At 39.0% G+C, this 14,924-nt stretch overlaps 1 long non-coding RNA gene across 6 annotated transcripts in view; it reads left to right on the top strand.

Moving 5' to 3' along the window:
• LOC138984611 (uncharacterized) overlaps positions 1–14,924 on the top strand; it is a 133,173-nt gene that overhangs the window by 35,496 nt on the left and 82,753 nt on the right. The window contains exon 4 of one of the 6 annotated variants that reach the window (XR_011461849.1): positions 154–14,574. The exons of the other annotated variants lie outside the window; for them this stretch is intronic. This is a non-coding gene — a long non-coding RNA (uncharacterized lncRNA). Of the gene's footprint in view, positions 1–153; positions 14,575–14,924 lie in introns of those variants that run through there. 6 annotated transcript variants of the gene reach the window in all.

Raw genomic sequence — 14,924 nt, 5'->3', positions numbered from 1 at the left:
AAGAGACAATGATTTCCTTATATCTGAAAAGTCAAAACATTTTTTAAAAAATCAGTAATGGTTCAAACAAAAAAGTCATAAAGAATTATAATCATCTTCATCAGTTTATTCATTCCCGTGTAATTAATTCTTGTGACTCTTCATCTTTTGTAGAAGTTTATGAAGCCATCAGTTTCTGCATTGCTGCTGCTGCTGCTAAGTTGCTTCAGTTGTGTCCATCTCTGTGCGACCCCATAGACGGAATCCCACCAGGCTCCCCCGTCCCTGGGATTCTCCAGGCAAGAACACTGGAGTGGGTTGCCATTTCCTTCTCCAATGCATGAAAGTGAAAAGTAAAAGGGGAGTCGCTCAGTCGTGTCTGACTCTTAGTGACCCCATGGACTACAGCCTACTAGGCTCCTCCATCCATGGGATTTTCCAGGCAAGAATGCTGGAATGGGGTGCCATTGCCTTCTCCGAGTTTCTGCATTAGGGTTCTGTAAATTCTTGTATAAGACTTTTCATTTCCGACTCTTTTGTGACCCCATGAACTGTAGCCTGGTCAAGCTCCTCTGTTCATGGGATTTCCCAGGCAAGAGTGCTAGAGTGGGGTGCCATTGCCTTCTCCAAGTGATCTTCTTGACCCAGGGATTGAAACTGCATCTCCTCTGCTGGATTCTTTACCACTGAACCACGAGTGAAGTCCCAATTGTCAGTAAATACAGAAAGTTAAATAGTTGTAAGTAAAACTCAATTCTTGTAATATTAATAAGATTCAATTTTAAGCTATCAAAGACCTGATAGAGATAGTGTGAAGCACAGTTGATAAGACCTAAAGTCTCTGCTTTCTAGGCAAAAAATTTTCATAAAATCTTATCAAGAGCAGACCAGTAGACAAAAAATATTTCATTTTTTGGGCAGAAAGAAATTAGGTTTTACTCAACATCACTCATTATCAGAGAAATGCAAATCAAAGCCACAGTGAGGTACTGTCTCATGCTGGTCAGAATGGCTGCTATCAAAAAGTCTGCCAACAAGGGAATCCTCTTACACTGTTGGTAGGAATGCAAACTAGTACAGCCTCTGTGGAGAACAGTGTGGAGATTCTTTAAAAAACTGGAAATAGAACTGTCATACGACCTAGCAATCCCATTGCTGGGCATACACACCAAGGAAACCAGAATCGAAAGAGACATGTGTACCCCAGTGTTCATCGCAGCACTGTTTATAATAGCCAGGACATGGAAGCAACCTAGAGTCCATCAGAAGACGAATGGATAAGAAAGCTGTGGTACATATCCACAATGGAATATTACTCAGCCATTAAAAAGAATGCATTTGAATCAGTTCTAATGTGGTGGATGAAACTGGAGCCTATTATACAGAGTGAAGTAAGCCAGAAAGAAAAACACCAATACAGTCTATTAACACATATGTATGGAATTTAGAAAAATGGTAACAACCCCATACATGAGACAGCAAAAGAGACATAGATACAAAGAACACACTTTTGGACTCTGTGGGAGAAGGTGAGGGTGGGATGATTTGAGAGAATAGCATTGAAACATATATATTACCATATGTGAAGTAGATGACCAGTCCAAGTTCGATGCATGAAACAGGGCACTCAAAGCCAGGGCACTGGGACAACCCTGAGGGATGGGATGGGGAGGGAGGGGGAGGGGAGTTTGGGAGGGGGGACACATGCACACCTGTGGCTGATTCATGTCAATGTATGGCAAAACCCACCACAAAATTGTAAAGTAATTAGCCTCCAATTAAAATAAATGAATAAATTAAAAAATAATAAATTAGGTTTTAGTTTTACATAAATACACTATTGATATTAAACCTTGTTTCTGAAATCCTTATAAAAAATCCATTCAATCTTATCCAGCACAAACAAAATTCCTTTCCCAAGATTTCTTATTTGTAAAACTTTTACAATTTTCTATGTCCAGAGCTAGTCCTTTATTTTCCTTTTTCATTCTGGAATACTAGCTATATTTTAGGACACTTTGTTTTCCCTTAATAAAAATGCATCTCCTTACTTCATAACTTTTCTTATCCAAAAGTGCATTTCATTTTCCTTGCATGCAGAATTGTTTCCCTTATTATATTTAGTAACTTTAATTACATATAGTAACTAGAATTTTTAATCTTAGAAACTTTAATTTTTAATGAAAACTAAGTAAGCAGTTATGAACTTTTACATTAGCATTTTTGTGAATTGGCAGGCTAATAAATATTTTTTATAATTTCCATAACATGTGTTTCTTATACTGTTTTTCAAAGCACAAGACTTGCTAACTGACAAACACAAATTTATCTTTTAGTTCCTTTGTAATAAGAAGTCAGAAGGCGATAAACTAATGTTCAATAATTAATGAAAAATATTTTATCTTATTTGGAAATGATCTAGTTATTCAATAAATTTACATCATTTAATTTAACTTAGCAAAACACTAAAGTTTCAAGTTACCAAATGATTTTGGAAGCTCTTTTTAAGTGTACCTACAATAAAACAGAATTATTATATTTATTTAATGTATTTGTTTTCAACAATTGTGATATGAAAATTTTGTCATGCCACATTTTTTTTGCTGGCAAATTTTGTAGTAAGGATAAATTTGATGCTGAAAACTTATCCTCTGTGACCAGTGCCGAATTGAATCTCGGAGATAGAGTTTCAGGTGAAGCAGAAAAGAATAGCTTTATTTCTTTGTCAGTCAAAGAGGGACACAGTGGCTTCCTGCGCCAAACAACTGTGGGTCCCAACCTGGGAGGAACTGGTAAGGAGTTTTTATACTAATAGTTCAAGGAGGGGTTGGTGATAAGATTAAAATGTGTGCAGGAACACTTAATTTATGTGTTTAAATCAATTTAACAGAGCTCTTTTAAAATTAATTTTGGCAACAAAATTAATTTGGTAAAATTTTGTTACCCCAAAACTGGATTTGCCTCTTGGTGGGTGTTGAACTAAAAGATAACCAAGTCAAAGATCAGAAGAATGAAGAATCTATTACTTGCAACAAGTAAAGGGAAGACTGGCATCTTTCCCAAAGTGGCATCTCCCCAAAGAGCAAAATTGGGGAAGTTTTAAGTGAAGGGTATATGAAGAGGCTGAAACAGAGGATAATTCAGCATAGAATTGGGGCAAAGATTGACTGAGTCTCAGTTTTAGTTGATTGAAGTCATGAATGTTAAAAAAAGTTCAATATCATCATTCTGTCCTCCACCTGAATTGGACCCTTAGTTCCTACAGAACTCAAAGGTGTGTATCAGATTGTTATCTGTAGCCCTTGTGGAGGAACTAGAACTCTGTTTTATCACTGTACTATTGTTTCTTGAGTGCTTTTCCTTTGTTCCTGCATTCCCTCATTTCCTGTAAGATCATTAATTACTGAGACCTACTTCAACTGCAAACATTGTGGCCAGGCTTAGATCACAAAATGGCATAAGCCAAAATGGTGGCTTCCTTTAAATATATATATAAATTTTCATTCTTTTTTATGGCTGAATAGTATTCCATTGTGTATATGTACCACATCTTCTTTATCCATTCATCTGCTGATGGGCTTTTAGGTTGTTTTCATGTCTTAGTTATTGTGAATAGTGCTGCTGTGAATGTAATAGGAGACGCAGGCTCAATCCCCTGGGTTGAGATCCCCTGGAGGAGGAATTGGCAACCCGCTCCAGTATTCTTGCCTGGGAAATCCCATGGACAGAGGAGCCTGGCAGGCTACAGTCTGTGGGGTCTGATATGACTGAGTAAGTCCAAAACTGAGTAAGACCAAAAAGTCAGATATGACTGAGTAACTTACAAGACAAAAAAGCCTTTTTTACTAATATTTGTAGACGAGATTTTTAAGCCATATATATATAATTTTAATTATTTGTTTGTTTAGCTGTGCTGGGTCTTGGCTTGCTGCATGGGCTATTCTCCAGTTGCAGTGCACAGGCTTCTCATTGCAGTAGTTTTTCTTGTTGCGAAGCACAAGCTCTAGGGTGTGTCGTCTCAGTAGTTGTGGTTTCCGGGCTCCAGAGCATTAGATTAGCAGGTAGATTCTTTACCACTGAGCCACCAGGGAGGTGCTCCCACCCCACATTTTTAAGTGAAGTATAGTTGATGCTGTACAGGAAAGTGATTCAATTATACATATATCTACACATCCTTTTTTTATATTCTTTTTCATTATGGTTTATCACAGGATATTGAATATAGGTCCCTGTGCTATACAGGAGAACCATGTTGTTTATCCATTCTCTGTATAATAGTCTGCATCTACTAACCCAAGACTCTCACTCCATCCCTCCCCCACCTACCCTCTCCCTTGGCAACCACAAGTCTGTTCTCCATGTCTATGAGTCTATTTCTTTTTCATAGATCAGATCAGATCAGATCAGTCGCTCAGTCGTGTCCGACTCTTTGCGACCCCATGAATCGCAGCACGCTAGGCCTCCCTGTCCATCACCAACTCCCGGAGTTCACTGAGACTCACGTCCATCGAGTCAGTGATGCCATCCAGCCATCTCATCCTCTGGCGTCCCCTTCTCCTCTTGCCCCCAATCCCTCCCAGCATCAGAGTCTTTTCCAATGAGTCAACTCTTCACATGAGGTGGCCAAAGTACTGGAGTTTCAGCTTTAGCATCATTCCTTCCAAAGAAATACCAGGGCTGATCTCCTTCAGAATGGACTGGTTGGATCTCCTTGCACGCTGTGTTTTAGATCTTACATATGTGATATGTGGCATTTGTTTTTTTCTTTCTGAATTACTTCACTTAGTATGATAATCTCTAGTTCCATCTATGTTGTTGCAAATGGCATTATTTCATTCTTTTTTACGGCTGAATAGCATTCCATTGTATATAGGTATCATATCTTCTTTATCCATTCACTGTTGATGGACTTTTAGGTTGCTTTCACGTCTTGGTTATTGTGAATAGTGCTGCTGTGGACATATGAGTACATGTTTCTTTTGAATTATAGTTTTGTCTGGATACATGCCCAGGAGTGGGATTGCTGAGTAGTATGGCAACTCTAGTTTTAGTCTTTTTGATAAACCTCCATACTGCTTTCCATAGTGACTGCACCAATTTGTATTCCCACCAACAGTATTGGAAGGTTCCCTTTTCTTGACACCCTCTGCAGCACTTGTTATTTTGTAGACTTTTTTTAAATGATGGCCATTCTGGCCTGTGTGAATGGTACCTCAGTGTAGTTTTGATTCGTATTTCTCTAATAGCGATGTTGCAGAGAAGGCAATGGCACCCCACTCCAGTACTTTTGCCTGGAAAATCCCATGGATGGAGGAGCCTGGTAGGCTGCAGTCCATGGGGTCGCTAAGAGTTGGACACGACTGAGCGACTTCACTTTCACTTTTCACTTTTCACTTTCATGCATTGGAGAAGGAAATGGCAGCCCACTCCAGTGTTCTTGCCTGGAGAATCCCAGGGACGGGGGAGCCTGGTGGGCTGCCGTCTATGGGGTTGCACAGAGTCGGACACAACTGAAGTGACTTGGCAGCAATAGCGATGTTGAGCATCTTTTCCTGTGCCTGTTTGCCATCTGTCTTCTCTGGAGAAATGTCTACTTAGTTCTTCTGCCCATTTTTTGATAGAGTTGTTTGGTTTTTTTTATTGTTGAGTTGTATAAGCTGTTTGTATATTTTGGAAGTTAAACCCTCGTAGGTTGTATCACTTGGAAATGTTTTCTGCCATTCCGTAAGTTGTCTTTTTGTTTGTTTATGGTTTCCTTTGCTATGCAAAAGCTTGTAAGCTTGATTAGGTTCCATTTGTTTATTTTTGCTTTTATCTGTATTGCCTTGAGAGACTGACCTAAGGAAACACTGGTACAATTTATGTCAGAGGATGTTTTTCCTATGTTCTAGGAGTATTATGGGGTCATGCCGTATGTTTAAGTCTGTAAGCCACAAAATGGTTTATCTTATGTCAAGATATCCGTGGTTGGTTCTCTTTCTCTGGGGATCCCATACCCTATCTGTTTACAATGCCATCTGAAGGTAGAAAAATATCACACATCTACAACATATATATACAGATACACACAAACATATGCACAGATGCAAAGATCTTATAGCTTTCATTTTTAGAAAATTTGTGAGAGAGGTACAGTAGTACAAAACTCACTAGTTTATAAAAGAATGGTTGAATTCAAATTTTGTTTTGAAACAGCTCCCTAAAGTTTGCATTTCAAAGAATGGCTCTTAGGCCCTAAAGATGATATGGGTAGAAAATCTATATCACAAAGGCACAATTTTGTGTCCTGGTAACTATAAACAGTTTGAGATGAATAAGAGAGGTTTGAAAGTGAAACTGTCTCTCAGTCTTCCTGATCCAGGGATGGAAACCAGATCTCTTGCATTGCAAGTAGATTCTTTACCGCCTGAACCACCAAAGGGACTCAAAGAGAGGTTTGGGTTTTGCCAAAAGGACAGGTGAACTTCGAACCACTTTCTAGAGACACACCTCTGGCCCTGTAGTGATTTCCAAGGCAAAGACAGTTGTTTCTGGTTTTCCAAAGAACTGAGTCTCAGCCTGAATGAGAGAGACTGACCTGCCCTTCTGACTATATTTTTTCCAATTTGTTTCTTTACTCTGTACTTTCCTCTAAAGTACATAGTTTCACTTTAGCTTAGGGGAGAAAGCCTAAAAATTATTCCCATCAGGCTGTGAGTGTCAGCTGTGGTCATTCATCCTAAAGTGTTTTCCACTTCTGGATTCGATTGCATTCCTATGGCATCAGTTAACATGTTTTTCTGTTCTTTTTAATCACCTACAAGCTTCTAGTTAGATCTAGAGGTTTGATCTGATTCAGGTTTGATTCTTTTTCTTTTTACAAAAATATTTCATAAGTTGTAATAAGCTATTCCATCAGGAGATAGTGATGCCTAGTGTCTTTCTTTTTATGTTAACAGTCCTCAATGGTAATTGCTATTTTCATTAGGGGTTTGCAAAATGGTGATATTCTAATTATATTTTTCTTCTTAATTTATTATCTTCACTATTTCTATAATATCTATTTCAATAATTTCCCTGACCTCAATTATTTAACTCCCAGAAGGTAAAGCTTATAAGAGAAAGGCAGGCTAAATGCTTGATTCTTACCCTTTACTTACCAATTTTCAGAATAATGAGTTGGTTTACCATCATCCTCCAAAGGTGACCAATGAAACTCTTTTAAAAATGTTATTGTGACTGCATGGATTTTAACACACCTGATGTGTTTAATCAATTGCAGTTATTCTTACTGATGCTCAAACTGTGGGAACCTTTTCAAGCTGGTTCCTCAGTCTTTTCCCACAATCTAGGCTGGCATAGTATTTATTTCTCTGAGGTTGTTCACTGTTTATGGGCCTTTTCAGTGACTAGAACTAGGAAATAGAAGTTTAAAGATGAAAATGCATTACAAGTTCGCACTATTATTATCAATACAAACTTAAAAGTATAGAGTTTTACTTCTTTGGTTTTATAGTTGTATTTCTTTTCTTTTTGCTAAAAATCTTGGTTCCTTCTTTTAGGATACTTTAATACTTACAAAATATTTACTGACAATTCAGAGATCAAAGCTGGTATAAGACTTTTTTGCAGGGTTTTGTGGTTTTTTTTTTTTGGTCCTGAAGGTGTATCCCACTAGGAATCAAATTACATAAATTGTTGTTTTAATGTCACTGATACTCAAAATATTAACCAGTTGGAACTGTAATTTCCTTGATTCTGTCTCACTGCAACAAAAATTTGAAGTGACGGACAGATTGGTGTTACAGCTCAGTTTTGTTTGGCAAGCAAAGGGAAATACATCCTCAAGGTGTAAGGGCAGTCAGACCCAAAAGAAGCGAAGAGAAGAGAAGCCAGAGGCCCAATTTTGGCTCCTCTTTTTATACATTTTTTCTCCTCCCCCTGAGCCTGACCTGTGTAAATTGGACTAGCCAGGAGGGCTGTTTGTTTTACCTGAGGTTCTCACTCTAGTCCTTGGACTTTCCTTTGTTCTATTTTTCGTGGGCTTTTCCCCTTCTTTGTCTTTTAGCCACCACTATTCTGGACGCCTTTTTCCTATTCTAACTACCTAACAGAACCAATCAACCCCTCTATGCCATGATCTAACAATTTTAGGTGTTTAATTGTGGAGACGAGGAGGAAGGGTAGTATCTCAGGGCAGCCCCAGTTCACCAACCCATTTACCATTGCTCCAATATTTTAAAAACTGGGAATGCCATACTCTGTTAGAAGCCTCTTTTATAAGCTTGTTATAAGCCTTTCTACTGTTGAGTTCTCATCTAGCTTCAACAGGAACCTAGACAGATACCCTTTTCCTACTTCCTTACCCTGCTAGGTTTTATTTATACAGTTATCCAAAAATTTCACAATAATACAAATGATTATTTTATATGATTCTTGAAGTTCTGGCCAATAAGTTAAACAAATACAGAAATATGAGTTATGACTATTAGGAAATTAAATTAACAGTATTTGGAACCAATTATCATTATGGACTTCCCTGGTGGCTCAGACGGTAAAGCATCTGTCTACAATGCGGGAGACCTGGGTTTGATCCCTGGGTTGGGAAGATCTGCTGGAGAAGGAAATGGCATTCCACTCCAGTACTATTGCCTGGAAAATCCCATGGACAGAGGAGCCTGGTAGGCTATAGTCCATGGGATTGTGAAGAGTTGCACACCACTGAGCGATTATCATTAGACAAAACAAAATGAGCAAGAAAACCTTAGATAGAATAAGCAAAGTATGAGCAGAAATTTGTAGGCCACACAAGGCTAAAAGTCTATTATAGTGGCACCAGCTATCATGTTAGCAGGCCTGGATCAATTAGTAATTAAAATTGAAGTTAAATATAATTAATTACACAATTTTCTGATGTTTTTATTTAATATCATTAAAATAATTTTTAATAATTACTAGAGTGATTGTCTGTGATACTGCCTTCCCCAAAAGCTCTCTTTCTTAAGAACTGGTGTTCCCCTTCCTCTCTACCATCCATGTGGTTGTAGGCAGAACTTTTCTTGCTTACATGACCCCACTCCCCTGGTCACACCTGCGGGGTTCAGGGGTAGGCATCTGGCCTAACACAGTACTATCAGAGGCTTTCCTCTGAATTTTTCAAGCTGGAATCAAGAAAGAAAGTAAGCTACATGGTTGTTAAAGAACACTGACCCAAAGAACTGTTGTTATCCTTGTTTTATACTTTGTGGGGAAATCCTCTCTGCGGTGAGAACAGATGTAGGTGACTTGCAGAGGGGAGCTGAGCCATCTGTCAAAAGGAATTATGATGGTAGTAGAGTTCCTGCAGTCTGTGCCTAATGCCCAGCTACAGCCCTGCCCATCTCTTAGGTTGGTTTGTTTAAAACTTTCTTGGAATCCATAAGCCAGTAATTTCTAATTTTGCCAAACTAATTCAAATTATGGTTTTGTCATGCTGGTGTGTATTGGTCTAATATAATATGTTGTATATACCAGATAGCTAATATATATATTTTATTTCTTTATTGGTTTGATTTCATGAATATTGTTAAAAGAGTAATTATAACCAACCTAAAATTTTATGTATCAAAAAGAATATCATCAGCTCAATGTCATTGTAGAGAAATTAAAATTTTATAATGAAATAAAATTGGAAAGAATATGATAAAGTGATATAAGACTCATATTTTCAAAATAAAGCTTTCCATTTTAAAAGCAACTAACTATAGGCCCCTTTTTACTGTACTTTCCCTAGGGATTTAAATTGCTCTTGTCCACCTAATTTCCAGAGCAAAATTACCAAATGCTGTCAATGTAACTTGTTCTGGGTTAAAAGCAGAATTAGACAGTCCTGCCTTCCTCACTGCCATTCCAATGTTTTCTGAAAAATGCAAAATTCCAATTTGTGGATGGTGATTTTGTCACAAGTAGAAGTTCAGCAGCTTATAGACTTGTGAAATAATTGATGTCTTTAAATTTTTGACAGTTCTAATGAGCTTCAGGGAACTTTGGCCAAATTCCTTTCAATTTGATTTAGTTTTCTTACATCAGCACTGATTCAGAAAAATAGAAAGCAAACTACAAATGTAATTTTATACTTTCTGTTAGCCACACTAAGAAAAGAGTTTTTAAAAATGTGAAATTAATTTTAATAATGTTTTATTTAACTAAAATTTTCCAGAATGTTATTACTTTAACATACAGTCAATATCTTAAAATTTCTGATGAAATATGTTACATTATTTTTTCATACTATCTTCAAAGTCTAATGTGTATTTTATACTTACAGTACATCTTACTTTAGAATAACCAGAGTTCAAGTGCTCAAAAGCCTCATGTGGACAATGCAGCCTTAGATAAAAGTCACAGCTGGAGACAGTGACGTTTTTTAGAGACTTACACTGCCTTCCCCTTAAATTACACGATGAATACAACATTCTTAACACAATGTTTACCACCTATAACTAGAAGGCCATTCCAAGTCTGAGGGGAAAATGTTGTGTCATGCAGATTATAAAGATGCATTCAAATATTTAAAATTTTTATTCTAGTGTCTATCCTTCAACTCTCTTTTCCACATTTTGAAGAATAGAAAATGGTGTCATTTTTGTGGCATTATGAGTTTTGGATTAAATAACAAGGAAGAGTAGAATTGCTATTAAATGACATTTATTCCCACTTTCAGAAGTAATATGCTATTCTGGACCAGGGCGCTAGCTTAAGAGACCGACATGTGTTTTCATCCTGGCTATGCCATTAACAGGATGGCTTGCAACAGGTCTAGTCAATTCTTCGAACATTGTCTCATCTCTAAAATGAGGTTGGACTACATTAGTAGCTTTATCATACTCTGAGTCACCTAGGGATTTGTAAGGGAAGAGTGAGATGGAAATAGGTGGAATTTTTGCCGCACATACACACACTCCACCAGAATCAACCACTGCAGGATCAAGTTTGCTTGTTTTATAAATTAATCTTCAGTGTAAACCCCCAAACTAGTTACAAATTATAACCAGGGACTTTAATCATCTCCACTCTGCAACAATATATAAAATATGATATGGTATTTGCATCTTCTGGCCCATACCTAAAGGTCCTTTCACAAACCTAGGTATTTTATCTTTCTTGATATGATTTTGAATGGGATTTCTTTCTTTCTGTTTGTGATCATTCATTATTAGTATATGGAAAAGTCAAGATTTCTATATATGGATCTTGTATCCTGCAACTTTACTGAATTCACTTATTGGTTCCAATAGTTTTTTGGTGGAGATGTTAGGTTTTTCTGTATACAGTATCGTGTCATCTGCAAATAATGGCAGTTTTACTTCTCCTCTTCCAATTTGGATGCCTTTTATTTTTTCTTGTCTGATTCCTGTGATTAGTACTTCTAATAATATATTCAATAGAAGTGGTAAAAGTAGGCATTCTTGTCTTGTTCCTGATTTTAGAGAAAAAGCTTCAGCTTTTCACTGTTAAGTATGATGTTAGCTATGAGTTTCTCTTGTATGGTCTTAATTATGTTGAGATATGTTCCCTCTATCGGAGAAGGTGATGGCAACCCACTCCAGTGTTCTTGCCTGGAGAATCCCAGGGACAGCGGAGCCTGGTGGGCTGCCGTCTATGGGGTAGCACAGAGTCGGACACGACTGAAGTGATGAGAGTTTTTATCATGAATGGATGCTAAATTTTGTCAGATGATTTTTCTGCATCTATTGAAATGATAGTATAATTTGTATCCTTCCTTTTGTTAATGTGGTGTTTCACATTTGATTGATTTGCAGATACTGAAGCATCCTTGCTTCCCTGGAATAAATCCCACTTGATCATAGTATATGGTCCTTTTTAATATATTGTTGAATTTTGTTTGCTATTATTTTGTTGAGGATTTTGCATCTATATTCATCAAAGATATCATCCTGTAACTTTCTTTTTTTTTGCATTGTCTTTGGTTTTGGTATCAGGGTAACAATGGCAGCCTCATGGAATAAATTTAGGAATGTTCCTTCCTCTTCATTTTTTTGGAGTTTGAGAAGGATAAATATTAGCTCTTCATTATATATTTAGTAGAATTCCCTGGTGAAGCCACCCAGTCCTGGACTTTTGTTTGATGGAAATTTTTGGTTACTGATTCAATTTCACTACTAGTGATTGGACTGTTCAGATTATCGATTTTCTCCTGATTCAGTATTTGAAGACTGTATTTTTCGACAAATCTATCGTTTCTTCTAGGGTGTCCAGCTTATGGACATACAGCTGTTCATAGCAGGTCCCAAAGTGCTGTGCAGAAGCCCTGAGGTTAACGTCCGAACTGGCTCTGTTCACTCTGAGTGTGAGCTCTCACCTCTTCCAGCACGGTCACCTTTGCCCCAAAGGAGAGCAGCACTGAAGTAAGAGGAGCTGGCGCTGGTGCCCAGTATAGGCTGAGGTGCTTGTCGGGTGATGCCAGTCACTAGGCAGTGAGGTCCAGACGACTCCTACAATGCTGTCTCTGTGAGTGCCAGCAATGGCTTTCCATACCCTGTTCAGATGCAGTGCCAGGTTTAAGCTGACTCTGTCCCTACCAGTGTACCCTCTCCTGGCAAGGGCAATGGCAACCTTCCCCCTAGAGGGGAGATGCCCCAGAACAAGAGGGGACAGTGTGGGTGCTTGATGTGGGCCAGAATGTGAACTGGGACAGTCTTGACACACCAGTCAAGAGTTTCAGATGGCTCCCAACCTGCTGACTTTGTGAGTGACAGTAATGGCACCATCATCTCATTCAGATGCAGTGCCAGGTCTGAGCCAGCTCTGTTCCCCACAGCTGCACAGGCTCCTTGGCAGTGGCAATCTGCCTAGTGGGGAGCTGCACTGGAGCTAGAGGACCCAGGTTGCATGCTTGGCATGGGCTTGGGGCATATGCTGGGGCAGTCACGGGAAATCAGTCAGAGTTCCAGAAAGTTTCAATCTGTTTCCTCCACCTTGTTCCCAAGAGTAAGCAAGTTTGTATGGCTCCTCACTAGTGGAGTCCAGGTTTCTTACTGACCTCCTGTTAGTCCCCCTGGTTCAAACCAGCAAAAGGGACTCATCTTCCCACTGTTGGGCTTCAGAGCTAGGGTGCTTAATATGTGGTTCAAACCACTCACTCTTGTAGAAGGATCTCTGACCCCATGATACTCCTGTCCTCTTCCGTGTCCCCTCCTAGTGTTACAGATCCTGACCTGATCACTTCTTTTCCTTGCCTACCTGACTCATGTGGATCTTTTTTTATAGCTGTGGTTGTATAAGTCTTTCTGCCAGTCTCCAATTGGTTTTCAGTGATAATTACTCCACACATGGATGTATTTTTGATGTGTTCATTGATGGGAGGTGAGGGCCACATCCTCCTTCTCCACCATCTTGATCTCTGTAACTGTAACTCTGTCTGGATTAGCATCTCAACATATGTTCATGTAAGACCCCAAATAAGGAGGTGAATTTAACTGGTTTGCAAGTCAGCAATCAACAAAAACAAATGCTGGTTTATAGCTATCTCAATCCTAGGGCTAAAAGAGTTTCTTTTAACAATTTCACAGTTTGGGTTTCAGTTCATGTTTTATTTTTTTTTTAATTTAATTTTATTTAACTTTACAATATTGTATTGGTTTTGCCATATATCAAAATGAATCTGCCACAGGTATACATGTGTTCCCCATCCTGAACCCTCCTCCCTCCTCCCTCCCCATACCATCCCTCTGGGTCGTCCCAGTGCACCAGCCCCAAGCATCCAGTATCGTGCAACGAACCTGGACTGGCGACTTGTTTCATATATAATATTATACATATTTCAATGCCATTCTCCCAAATCATCCCACCCTCTCCCTCTCCCACAGAGTCCAAAAGACTGTTCAGTTCATGTTTTAAAATGAGAATCTAGAGATTTCTTCTTGTTGATCTCATCAACTGAAGCAGCCAACCTCAGCACACAGCTCTTATTCCTCATACCCTTCATATTGTTCTATGGCAATGACAGTTAGGTCCTCCAGGGGCTTGTCCTCAATGCCCACCATAGTCCTAATGTTCAGAGGCATTAATTTCCTTAGCTGTTTCCCTGTAACAGGCCATGGGCCTCCAGTATCCTATCTTTGAATATTAATTGGGTTTTTATTATCTTCAAGGATAATGAGTCTCTAGGACTTCCCTGGTGGCCCAGTGATTAAGACTTTGCCTTCCAAGCAGTTTCAGTCCCTGGTCAGGGAGCTATGAGCCCACACGCCTCACATCCAGACAATCAAAACATAAACAACAGAAGCAATATTGTAACAGATTCAATAAAGACTTAAAAAAACCATAGTGAATCTGGATAATTATAGCTTCCTCATTTCCATAAGACTATTGTCTATAATCAACTCCTCATTAACAACTTCTGTACGTCAGGAGTCACAACTGCAAGCTGCCAATGCTAGGTAGCTTAAACAGACTGAAATTTGTTGGAAGGATGCCAGGTAGCTCCCAAGACAAGGTTAAAAACCAAGCTCAGGCAAGGTAGCTAGTGACGCTGATACCACCAGGCATTCTCTTCTCCTGGGTTACTGACATCACCACAGTCTCTGTATCACTCCCTCTGGATTCAGTGGCAGAATCTCATTGGATAAACTTCAGTTAAATGCTGATGCCCTTGATATTTAGAAGAAGGAAGATCTGCCCTTCATCATTCATATGCTAGGTAATACGCTGCTGCTGCTGCTTCTGCTAAGTCGCTTCAGTCGTGTCCGACTCTGTGCAACCCCGTAGATGGCAACCCACGAGGCTCCCCTGTCCCTGGGATTCTCCAGGCAAGAACACTGGAGTGGGTTGCCATTTCCTTCTCCAGTGCATGAAAGTGAAAAGTGAAAGTGAAGTTGCTCAGTCGTGTCTGAATCTTCATGACCCCATGGACTCCAGCCTACCAGGCTCCTCCATCCATGGGATTTTCCAGGCAAGAGTACTGG

Source organism: Bos mutus, chromosome 2 (genome assembly GCF_027580195.1).
Source record: "Bos mutus isolate GX-2022 chromosome 2, NWIPB_WYAK_1.1, whole genome shotgun sequence".
NCBI lineage: Eukaryota > Metazoa > Chordata > Mammalia > Artiodactyla > Bovidae > Bos > Bos mutus.
Note: the sequence above shows the minus strand (reverse complement) of the source record. Positions and strands in the feature narration are given on the sequence as shown.